The sequence below is a fragment of the Lissotriton vulgaris genome, chromosome 4_1, assembly GCF_964263255.1.
Source record: "Lissotriton vulgaris chromosome 4_1, aLisVul1.2, whole genome shotgun sequence".
NCBI classification, from domain to species: domain Eukaryota; kingdom Metazoa; phylum Chordata; class Amphibia; order Caudata; family Salamandridae; genus Lissotriton; species Lissotriton vulgaris.
This window is the reverse complement of record NC_141691.1, coordinates 321,622,774-321,633,836: the sequence shown is the minus strand read 5'-3', so window position 1 is coordinate 321,633,836 and position 11,063 is coordinate 321,622,774.

Sequence of the window (11,063 nt, the reverse complement as noted above, 5' to 3'; positions counted from 1 at the left end):
CATCAATGATCTTCCTAGCCTCTTCGACAACCGCCACCATCGCTGTTTCTGTGCCCTGGCCCGGGAGGAAACCGGTCTGTGATGTTTTGGGCAGATCATTGGATTCCAAATAATTTGATAGCTGAGAATTGATGTATTTTTCAGCCATCTAGCTGATGCCAAGGAGGAGGGAGATCGGCCTGAAGTTGGCTAGGTTGCCAGAGTCAAGGTTGGGTTTTTTGATTAGGGCTTTCACCACAGCCTTCTTCCAGCTAGTAGGAACTGTTCCATTTTCAATGGAAGCGTTTATAAGGTTCACCATAGGTGGTAAGATAATAGGAGCGACCTGTTTTAGATGTCTGACTGGTGCTGGGTCATGCGGAGATCCGCTTTTGAGGGACTGGAGAATAGGCCCTAGAGTTTCCTCACTAATAGGGGTGAACCTACTTAATTCTATATCCCTGTTCTGGCACTGCAGAGAATAAGAAGGAGAGGGATCCACAGGGGGAAGAGGGGGGAGGTGTTGAAGAATGTTTTGTATTTTCAAATCGAAGAATGTGGCTAGCTCGTTACAGTGATCGTCCGAGAGATTGTGTGTAACTGTAGGTACTGGAGTCTTTAAAGGTTTTTTCACAATTAAAAACGTTTCTCTGGACGAACAAGCTGCCTCGCTAATTTTTTCATTGAAAAAGGATATTTGTGCGTTTTTTTGGGGCCTTTTTGTAATTGAGGATAGTCCTCTTGTAATCATTTTTGCTATTAAGATCGAAGTCTTTCCTCCATACTCTTTCCGCTCTCTTACAGATTTTCTTTAAGAGGCGTACCTCATGGGTGAACCATGGAGATGTAGCTTTTTTCCTCGGTTTCCGATGAGGTTTTTTGGGGAGGACTGTATCTAAAGATTTAGTAACCCATAATGAGAACTCCACATCTGCTAAATAAGGGTTCGAACTGGGATGTGGTCTGGTGTCTTCAAGAGCTTGTTTCCATTTATCATAATCCAGTTTCGCCCAAGGGCGGGATGGTCTACCAGGTGTGTGGGTGGGAGGCGGAGTGGACTGAATACGCCAACTAAAGGGAGTGAGCAGATGGTCAGACCATGGCACAGGGATTGGTGTTCCCACCACAAGGTCAGGAAAGTTGCAAAAGATGGGATCAAGCAAGTGTCCACGATTGTGTGTGGGGAGGGTGTTCTGTAAGTGCAGTTGATGGGCTGCCAGGTCTAGAATCAATTCTATAGCTAGTTTGTCTTTACTATTTTCCATATGGACATTGAGGTCCCCTAAGATGAGGAAATTAGGCCGCGTACTGGCCATGGCCAAGGAGCATTCCAGAAGTGAGTTATGGAATTGCCCCATGGCTCCAGGTGGGCGGTAAATAAGGACTCCTGACAGGGAGATGCAAGGGGAGATTTGAATAGTGAAATGGATATTTTCACAGTCCGACAAGGGACTGTCAAGGAATCTACACAGGAGCGATTCTTTAAAAATGACGGCAATTCCTCCTCCCCTGCCCTTGGGACGGTTCAGATGTTGAATAATGAATCCGTGGGGAAGAGCCTGTACTATGTCGGCGTCTTAATCAGGCGCAAGCCATGTTTCTGTGAGAAACAAGATCTCTAGATGGTGTTCCTCGATAAGTAAATGTATTTCAAGGGCATGTTTGGGCAGTGACCTGCAATTAATCAGGGCCATATTAATGGTCGTCTGAGTAGGGTCCTTGTTAATAGAGGGAGTGCATTTGAAAGAACAATGGGGGCAATGGGTAAAACAAGAATCTCCTCTCAATACCTGGGAACATGGCGGTGGAACAGGCCGGTTAAGGTGGAGTAAGGCATGCCTTGAGTACGGTGTCCTCATCCCAGCCCCCGTGCCTGGCTCCTGGCTAGTACTGGCGCGAACGGGCGCAGACGGGCTTGCCTTAGGCGCGCCTTTGGCGCGCCATCGTCGCGCCCGCTGCGCTCGTCCGCTGCGCGTCCTAGGAATGCACATGTTTTGTAGAGTGAGCTGCGGCGGGGGGCGTGGCCTCACGGTAGTGGGCGTGTCCCAGTGTGCTCGGTAATGGCGGCAATTATACACGGAGCCCGTGACAGCGCTAAAATCCGCTGTTAGGGGGCTCGAGTGAGTCTGCTTTCCAAAGTGCAATGCTCAGGGGAGAACGTGCCTAATAAAAACACAGTGAAATTCCCCTTCTAAGCAACATGAGCAATCCTGCCTTGATTCTCCTAACTGGCATGATCCTGGATTCTTGTCGGTATTTGGTGCTGCAGCCACTGCACAAAAATGGATCATTGGTTTGGACGCAGTGGTTCTCGAGAGGGCATAACCATTGCCCCAGCACGATAGATCTTCGTTGAAGAGAGTAATAAAAAGTAAATTTGGACCAGGAGCACTTTTCACCCGACATAATAGTTTGGATTTGAATACCCTTAATGGCTGAAGTCCAAAACCAATTTATGTGAGTCAGCGATGGATTATAATACAAGCATCTGAAAAATTAGAAAAGTATAACAATATAGTATACTCTACCCATGGTTCTAGCGCAAAACTTTTATCCTCTATCTTATCTTTCAGTTGGCTATTATCTCTCTGTGCGTGATCTGTTGGCAGTCCAAACTGCTTTTATGGTGCACTGTTTTCCACTTCTTTTCTCTACTCTAGTGGTGTTACTGGGCTCTTATTTAGAAAATAAGTGGACTGATTTAGTGCTGTTTATGGTCCTTCAAGCTGAGGTAAAGCATACATTAGAGTACATTTACAACTCAGGCCAAGCTGACTGCCTTGTAATGCTGACTCTTGTTGCTAAGGGGCAAATATTTGGCCCCATTCCAAATTACACTTACTGGCAGCAGGAAAGGATATTTGAAATAGCAAAAGAATCGGCCAAGTAAAGGAATTTCACTTGATAAATTTTGAATTGGTTTATTTTAATTGTGCTATCCCTTTCACTACTCCCACTGGACTCAAAGAAGTAACTCTGTTACAAGTGCTAATTAGCTTGAAGGTTTGATGGTGATGGTCGATCTCAACTCGGAATGAGCTAGTAACATCTAAGATAGGGAATGGAATAAGTGAAAGAAATTAATAGTCTAAAATGGCATCTGAATGTATTGCCATATGTTTAAAATTAATGGAATGCTCTGAACTAAACCTCTAGCTTCAGGCTCTTAGCCAATGCTATGTAGCATCCTACAGATATTCTCCTGACTTGTCTTTCGGGTGAACTGGCTCAGAATGTTCTGGAATGATCCAACATAAAATCTGTTCATGAAACCAGTCCTCATCGGAGGGGCTTGATAATATGTTTGAATAAAATTCCCTGGTGACTATATTGTTCACTTAAATTACATAGTGTTTCTTTTAGTTGCTCCACTGCTTCCTTCATAAAATTGTTGGACGGATCTATGTAAATGTTTGTTATTAAGTTTGCTTCCTTGTTCCTAGTTCTCCAACCATCACTTGTGAAACCTGAGGAAAAAGTAACGTTGAGCTCCAATTTTGTAGCCTTTATGTGGTAGTTTAATGACACATGTATTGCGAGGCCTCGGAGTACCTGGCCTCAAGATACTAACTTTTTGGACGCCATGCCACCATTTTAGAATCCCTAAAGTACAATGTTATCTAAGGCTCATGTTTCTTTTAAAGCATGACATATTTTGTTTAACAATAAGGGCCTCAACATCATCATCTTTTAGAATTCTAGCAATGCCTCCAACATTCCCTGAAATAAATAGTTACATAGTTGGGTACCTTCAGGGCAGCCTGCTGAACGAGTCGCTGGTGCACTAGGATTGTAAATCATCACTAGTTCAGGAAGATGATTTTTTAATTGAAGATGGCTGAAGTGCTCCACTTCCAGTATGTCAAAGCATTTTTGCCCTCCTGTTTGGCATGTCTTCCTTCTGCCTGTCGCCTTCCTGAGGCAAGCTAATGTTTCTTCAGTGGCAGTTGGATTGGGAGGTCCAGGTCTTGATGGTCCTGGTCTGCCAGAAGTAAGGGCGACCCCGTCTAGTAGCCACAATGCCACCGACATAAGACAGCGCCAAAGCAGATAGTACCTGCCAGAAAAAGCCCCTGTCAGAGGAAGAACCCAGTGGGCCAAAAAACTCCAAGGATGGCAGAGTAAGTAGGAGCAGACTATAGGTTCCAGGAGCACGGAAGGAATGCAGGAAACAGGCCAGCAACAAGGAGCAGGAAGAATCACACAGAAATGCCAGGGAGAAGAAAACTAAACAGGAGACCGTTCTAACTGGAAATGAGTTGTGAGCGAAGAATCTACGACAGGACTGTTGGACCGTTGCGACGCAGGAAAAAAGAATTATGAGTTCCTTTTACACCCCAGACTCCTGGAAATTACATCAAAAGAATTGGCGCCATAATGGGTTGGGAATACCTAATGATAGTCTATGGATGGCCGCAATCTTGGATTGGGAAGCTATATCCTATGAATCCTCATTAGAGGATTCTGGGAAGAAGATTGACTCTGGCAATGGAAACCCCAGAGGAGCCTCCTAGCCAGTATGCTCCCGGGACAAGAGCGCAGATGCAGGGGATTGTACCGGCGGGCCAGCCGCCGCCAGTTAAGTGTCTGAAGGGAACGGGATGGCCCACCAGCATTCCCTGCACCTCTCCTGCCCTTGGTGTGCAGCACACCCTGCCCACCCACAAGCACCATGGAAACCTGTGTCAGGTGAGGCAGTGGCGCAATACTGCCTGCCATCCATATATCTCAATTAAATGAGCTATCAGCCGTTGTATTGTCATGCTTTTTACCTTTAGGTGCATTAGAGGCAAAACTATTAATAGCAAGATTTTTAAATGTAGGTGCGCCTGCAAGAGGTAAAGTATATTTGCAGATTCAAAAAATCGAAAGGTGCCTAAAGTTACACTGTGAGGGTAGAAAGCCAATTTGGTGCTTATCTAAGATTGAGAATTTGCATATTTAATCAGCTCCCGAGGACCCACGTCTAAATGCTATGGATGGGTTTCAGTAATTTTGCTTGAGATGAGCCAGTTTACTGTTCCTATCAGGATGCATATTGTCTGTTAAATGTGTTACCCCAGAATGGTTACCAACCTTATTCAAGTTATTTTAAGCATCGTTGAAACTATAAAGTCAAGAAAGTCATTCCTTGGAGTTTTTTACCCTACCTATTCTCGAGATAAAACTAATCATAAGCCCTATCAAATCTTTAGTCCATTTGATCAACTAATCTGAGACTGCCTACTGAGTCCAGTATCTTTAGCCAACACCAGAAGACCCTTGTCACTTGTCTGGACTGCATACTGTTCTTTTGCCTTTTATCAATCGCACATAAAATCTCTAGTTGGGGTTTCTGACTGACCTTTAAAGGCCATCCTGTACTGACATGTACACACAAGTACTTACATACCCACTATGTTAAAACAAGGTTTTTGTTTAGAAAAAAAAAGTTTTTATTTGTATTTTGCTAGATACAAAAAGCGAGAGAAATCACAACAAAATCAGTTAAAGTCATGCAGTGACATACATATGATGGTCGGGCACCATACAGTCTTGCGTCGCAACCCTTTAGGGCTTCTTGAACAATCAATTTCTTTCCATTCACATGTCCCCATGTTAGTAGCACAGGGTCCCTTCTCTTCCTGGATGAGTGAATGCTAGGGGGCCAAAACTGATGTGTAGGGTTGAAGGGAGGGCCTCACAAAGGCCCGCAAACCATTTCCCAGCCCCCCATCCAGACCATAATATGCCCTCCATTTGCCTCAGACCCTGCGGAATTTCCTAGGGCATCCACTTATGTTAGAACAAGGTTGAATCGTTGGTTTACTTCTAAGTGACATTATTGTTGATCAAAACCTTCCTTTCAGGATCAGTGGCTAAGCAGACTGCATCCTAAATAAGGGAAATACCCTTATAAGTTGTGAATTGGACTCAGTTAGATGTTTCAAACATTTACCAACTTTTGCCTTGCTTAGCATTTTGTGCTTTTTAAAGGTGGAATGTCCTCAACCTGGTCACAACCCTTGGGCATCATCCTGTCCTCCACAACGTCTGGCAACATCCTGCCAGGGAACTCAACTTATCCGGTATGAGGGAGTAGGTATAATTGTGAGCAATATTTAGTGGTGACCTCCCAATGTGTCCAATCATCAAGATGATTCAACTTTGCCAGTTTGAAATCAATTGCTACTACATGGGAAAGCAAAGTAGGTAAACACACAATCTTCAGTTTATCTCACTGGAGCAACAGTACTCTTGCACTGGCCTCCAGAAGAGAGCTTTTTGTGCAAGCCATCAAGGTATCTGTCATAAGTAGAAGGCAGATAGGCCACAAAAATGACCAGAAATCAATATGTTTAAACTATTATACAATATAAATTCTAACGTGGCAATCTGAGATGCTATCTCCTTTCCGGTTTGCAGGAAAGTGGGATCTGCTTTCATGGTTACCTCCACTTTTTGCTTGGTGTCAGTGTGTTTTTGACCTTGTCTGCTGGGATCCTGCTAAGCAGGTCCCCAGCAACTGTGCTTTCTCCCCTAAATTGCCACCATGGTAAGTACTTTGGTACCTCCACAATTAGCTACTGTTGCACCCTTGTAAGTCCCTAGTACATGGTACTGAGGTACCCAGGGCATAGGTACACTAGGGGCCTTCCATGGGCTGCAACATGTATTGTGTCACCCATGAGAGTCCACTTAAACAGTGACTACAGGCCTGCTACTGCAGCCTGTGTGAGTTAGTGCTTGCACCCCTCATGACAGATATTGGTTTCCTTATATCTGAGGGCACTGCACTTAAAACCTATAAGTCACTTCTATGGCAGGCTCTTCCGTCCTGAGGGCAGGGTGCTTGGTTATAAGTGTGAGGTTACCCCTGCATGATCAAGACACACCTTCAAACCCCAGAGTTGATTTTCCAGTCTTTGTAAGTCTGGTCAGCCATTTTTAGACCTATAGTGGACATCAGTCATTATGAGATGTCTAACTATACAATGGCTACACCGAACGCAGTCATGTTTGGTATCAAACATGTTTCAATCATACCCCAACACTGGTTCTGGTGCTAAAACTATGATACCATGAACTTGGGGGATCCCTGGGAGACCCCTGTATACTCCTGGAACAGCCTTTCAGGGTCTGCAAGCAAGATAGGGCTGCTGCTGACCTCATACACAATTCTGCCCTCAAGCTCGTGAGCAAGGCTCGACCACCTCCCAGACAGGACTTAGTCTATTTGACTGGGGGGGGGCTTGCAAGCTCCACTGGACTGTTTTGAAGGGTGCATTTGCCTACTCCAGTGTTTACCAGTTCAGGAACCCTTGGTTTCCACTCTAGTACAAAAGTGGACAAAGGACGTGGGGCTTGCTGTTGCCAAGTCTTGTGGGCTCTGCACTCCAGAGATCTTCGGGCTACCAGAAGCAGCAGCCACCAGCACCTCATCCTTTGAAGATCAGGGTCCTCACAGCATCTTCTGCACCGTGAGCCTCCATCTTTGGTGACCTGCTTGAGGTCCTCTTGCAACTCCTGTGCCTTCGGCCTGTGAATCCTCCTGAGGACTTCTCTTGCTTGAGTGGGTGCCTCTGCTTGCTTGGGGCCTGCTCTGGCTCTCCTGATTTGGTGATTCCCTTGAACCTTGCTGGTCCCAACGTTTGCTCCTTTTCGTCTGCCATGCCAGTTGTGGCTACCAAGGCTGGTTGATGTTCCAGATGGACACCGACCACCTAGAAACCGAGATCCGATATGGGACAGCTCATGCACGGCTCCTGGTCTTTCTCAGCATCACTTGATCCTCAAGCTGTAACGAAAAGGTCACTGTCGAATCTTCAGAACTTCCCGACATTGATCGGCATTGTGCTTCCCTGCCTCCTGGTCACCTCCAAATGACATACTCTCTCCCTTCTTTTGCAGGTTCTTTCCTTTCAGAATACCCCCTTGAATTCCAACAGACTTCTTCACCATCTTCTCCAGGGGCATCTTCTTCAAAGTCTGCCATTGATTTCTATGGCAGATTCCAATGTCACTTCACCTCTATGCACCTGGCTTCCCTGGTGCCGGTAACCTGGTTCCTGGGGCAACCACGGGTGAAGTGGCTCTCCAACCTTCTATCTTTCAACGCGTTTCTTCTGGGTCCCCCAGGAAGGGTCCTTCTTTAAAACTGTAGCTCTGACTTCTCCATTGAGCATGCAACTGTGTTTCCACTCTTCATACAGCCTCTGTGGGGTTCCTGGGTACTTACCTTGGGTCTTCCTTGTGTCCCTGGCTCCTCTGGGTCTTCTGGTCCAAGTACCTTTCTCCTTTTCAGTTTGCATTCCACTTTCTTAATATATGGTTTGGTCTCCCCCTCGAGTCCAGTGTATGTTTGTGCGACTTACCTGATTATTGCGTGTATTGTGCTGATATCTCCTGGTATTAGATATAACAATGTTTCAATGTGAGAAAGTGCCATCTTTCTTGCATGGTATGCCCCCACTTTTTGCTGAATTGCTGATGTGATTTGACTGAGTGTGCCCTGGGCTCCTGCCAATCAGGCGCCCAGGGCATGTGTTCCTTCCCTAAAACTGTATTGAAGCTAAAACCCAATTGGCATCTCTGGCCACATGTCAGCCCCTGGTAAATGGTACCCTAGGTACCCAGGGCATTGTGACCAGAGAAGACCCCTAATGGCTGCAGCACTTATTGTGCCACCCTTAGGGGCCCCGCACCCTGACACCCACACCCTGCCTTTGCAGATTGAATGTCCTGGTGCAGACCTAAACAAAGAGTCAACATGGCACACATCCCTGTTTGCCATGCCCACAAACCCACTGCCCTGGCATACATCAGTCATCCCTCTAGCTGGGTGCCCTATGCCAGTGGTGTGGGCACAGGTGCATGAGTCCTGTGCCCCTACAGTACCCAAGGGCCTTCCTGGGCACTGTAAGTGCAGTGATGCTATTAAGAGTATATGGTGCTGGGAGGTTGTACTGGTTGAAAGTAACTCTAATTGTAAACTGAGATGTGATTCATGCGGTCTAGCTGCCCACTGTCAGAAAACCAAATACATAACTGCCAGGGAAAGTGGGGATAATACCCGTCTACCCCTATGGGAAACTGAGCAGTTAAGTGCCGGTGTGAGGGGGGATTTCAAGGACCTCCTGGTGACCACATCCCTCGGCAGACACAAGCGGGAATCACAAGACTGCCGGTTGACACTAGGGATAGTACTGAATGCATTCTACTGAACACAAGATCAATGGGGAAACATAAATATGAAATTCAAGATACGATACAACTCTTCAAACCTGATTTGGTTTTCTTAACAGAAACATGGGCCAATAATGCTCTGAACCACATTGGAACATTGGAATGTTGCTATACCCCCGAGCTATCAGGTAGCCTGTGCTGACAGGGTTGGGAAAAAAGGGAGAGGCATTGCTATAATACACAGGGCCCAGTTCATAGTGAGGACAGAGCTGGTGACTGTAGTGGAAGCAGAGGCAATGACCTTTAGCGTCAAAAAGAATAACACACTGCTTCTTCCGGGGCTCCTTATTTATGGACCCCAGGGGCGCAGTCCCGGTTCAGCATGGCACTTAAGACTTTTCTCGAGTCATGCTCTGATACCCCATCGTTCACGATTCTTGGGAACTTTAGCTTCCACTTAGAAGTTTATAATGATGCGGAGACTGATATGCTGATGTACAATCTTGCAGGTTATGGGCTGAAACAGATAGTACTAGGGCCCACACATTCAGCTGGCCACACCTTAGATGGCATGCTTAGGAATAACCAGGATTTAGCTCTGTCAAGCGTATTACCCATACCTTGGCCAGACCATCATGCGATAGTCTTCAACATTGCAAACCCTAACATCAGTAAAGATCCGAGGAATAGACCGCCTTTGGTCAAAATCCGCAGTTGGAAAGATATTCAAAGAAACCAACTGGCAGACACACTGGTAGCTATTCCTCCTAACACTAGGCTTGACCCTGATGCTGCGGCAAACAATTGATTACTGGATCAATGACATCAATAGACCAACTTTTCCCTGAAATAAATAAACATCTCCAATAAAATCGCGCTGTGGTACGGGGCTGAGCTTGTAGCAGGGATTCTGTTCTCTTACAGAACTGTGCATAGAGATCCGGAACCTCAGTGAATTAGGGTGACCCAAAACTCACCTCAGTATCCAAAATCCCCTTACCGAGCTAGCTACAGTGTCTCATTGGTCATAACAAACTCCCAATGAATTAGACAAACCAGAACATGAACTTAGGTTACTTCAGGTATCGTGGAACACATGAACACTCTTTCGCTCTATAATCATTTCAAACCAGAACGTGGAGTAAAAGAGGACACGTGCATTTTTGAAATATTTATTAATCAATGCAAGGTTCTCAAACGCAGTATCTTATATAATACAAGCAAACATATTATAAGAATCAAAGTTATTAGCATAGTTACTAGTCCATAGTAAGCAAACGGTGATAGCATATTATAATGCTGAAATCAATAGAAATTAATAACATCTATTTCTCGCCCTCCCTATTTAGTATATTATATTATATTATATCTATGAAGGTCTCTTTTGGGTTTTAGCAGGGCGGGCCCATACCTCTAAATCTCAGGAGGAGAGGATCATATCATCTGCTACCAGCTCTCTGCATGCGAAGCATCATCAAGTGTTCTTTTGCATTCTCAGTAACTCTATCTTAAACCCGCTTAGAGCCAAATGTTGGCAGCAACTGTATTTGTGTTATGTCTAATGTGGTGCGAGGATCAGACCTCCCAGCAACCTTATGTTAAGTTATTCTTAGAGGGTTCAGCACTCACTGTTCAGACAGTGTACCAAGCACGACTGATATCAGAGTAATAACATATTATTCTCAAATAAATCACATCTTTCGTCTAGGTTGAAAGCTACAATAACAATTATGTGTTGTGTGCAAACTGAAGCCGAAGGAAAATATGTTGTTTAAACACCTAATAAACTCATACTAACTTAACACAGTATATAGAAAAGCAGCATCTTGCATCCAATGATCAGAGGACGGTCAAAAAACAAGCCAATACTAGAATAGAGGCATAACATGAAAGCAGAGTTCAACAATATTGAGCCAAGC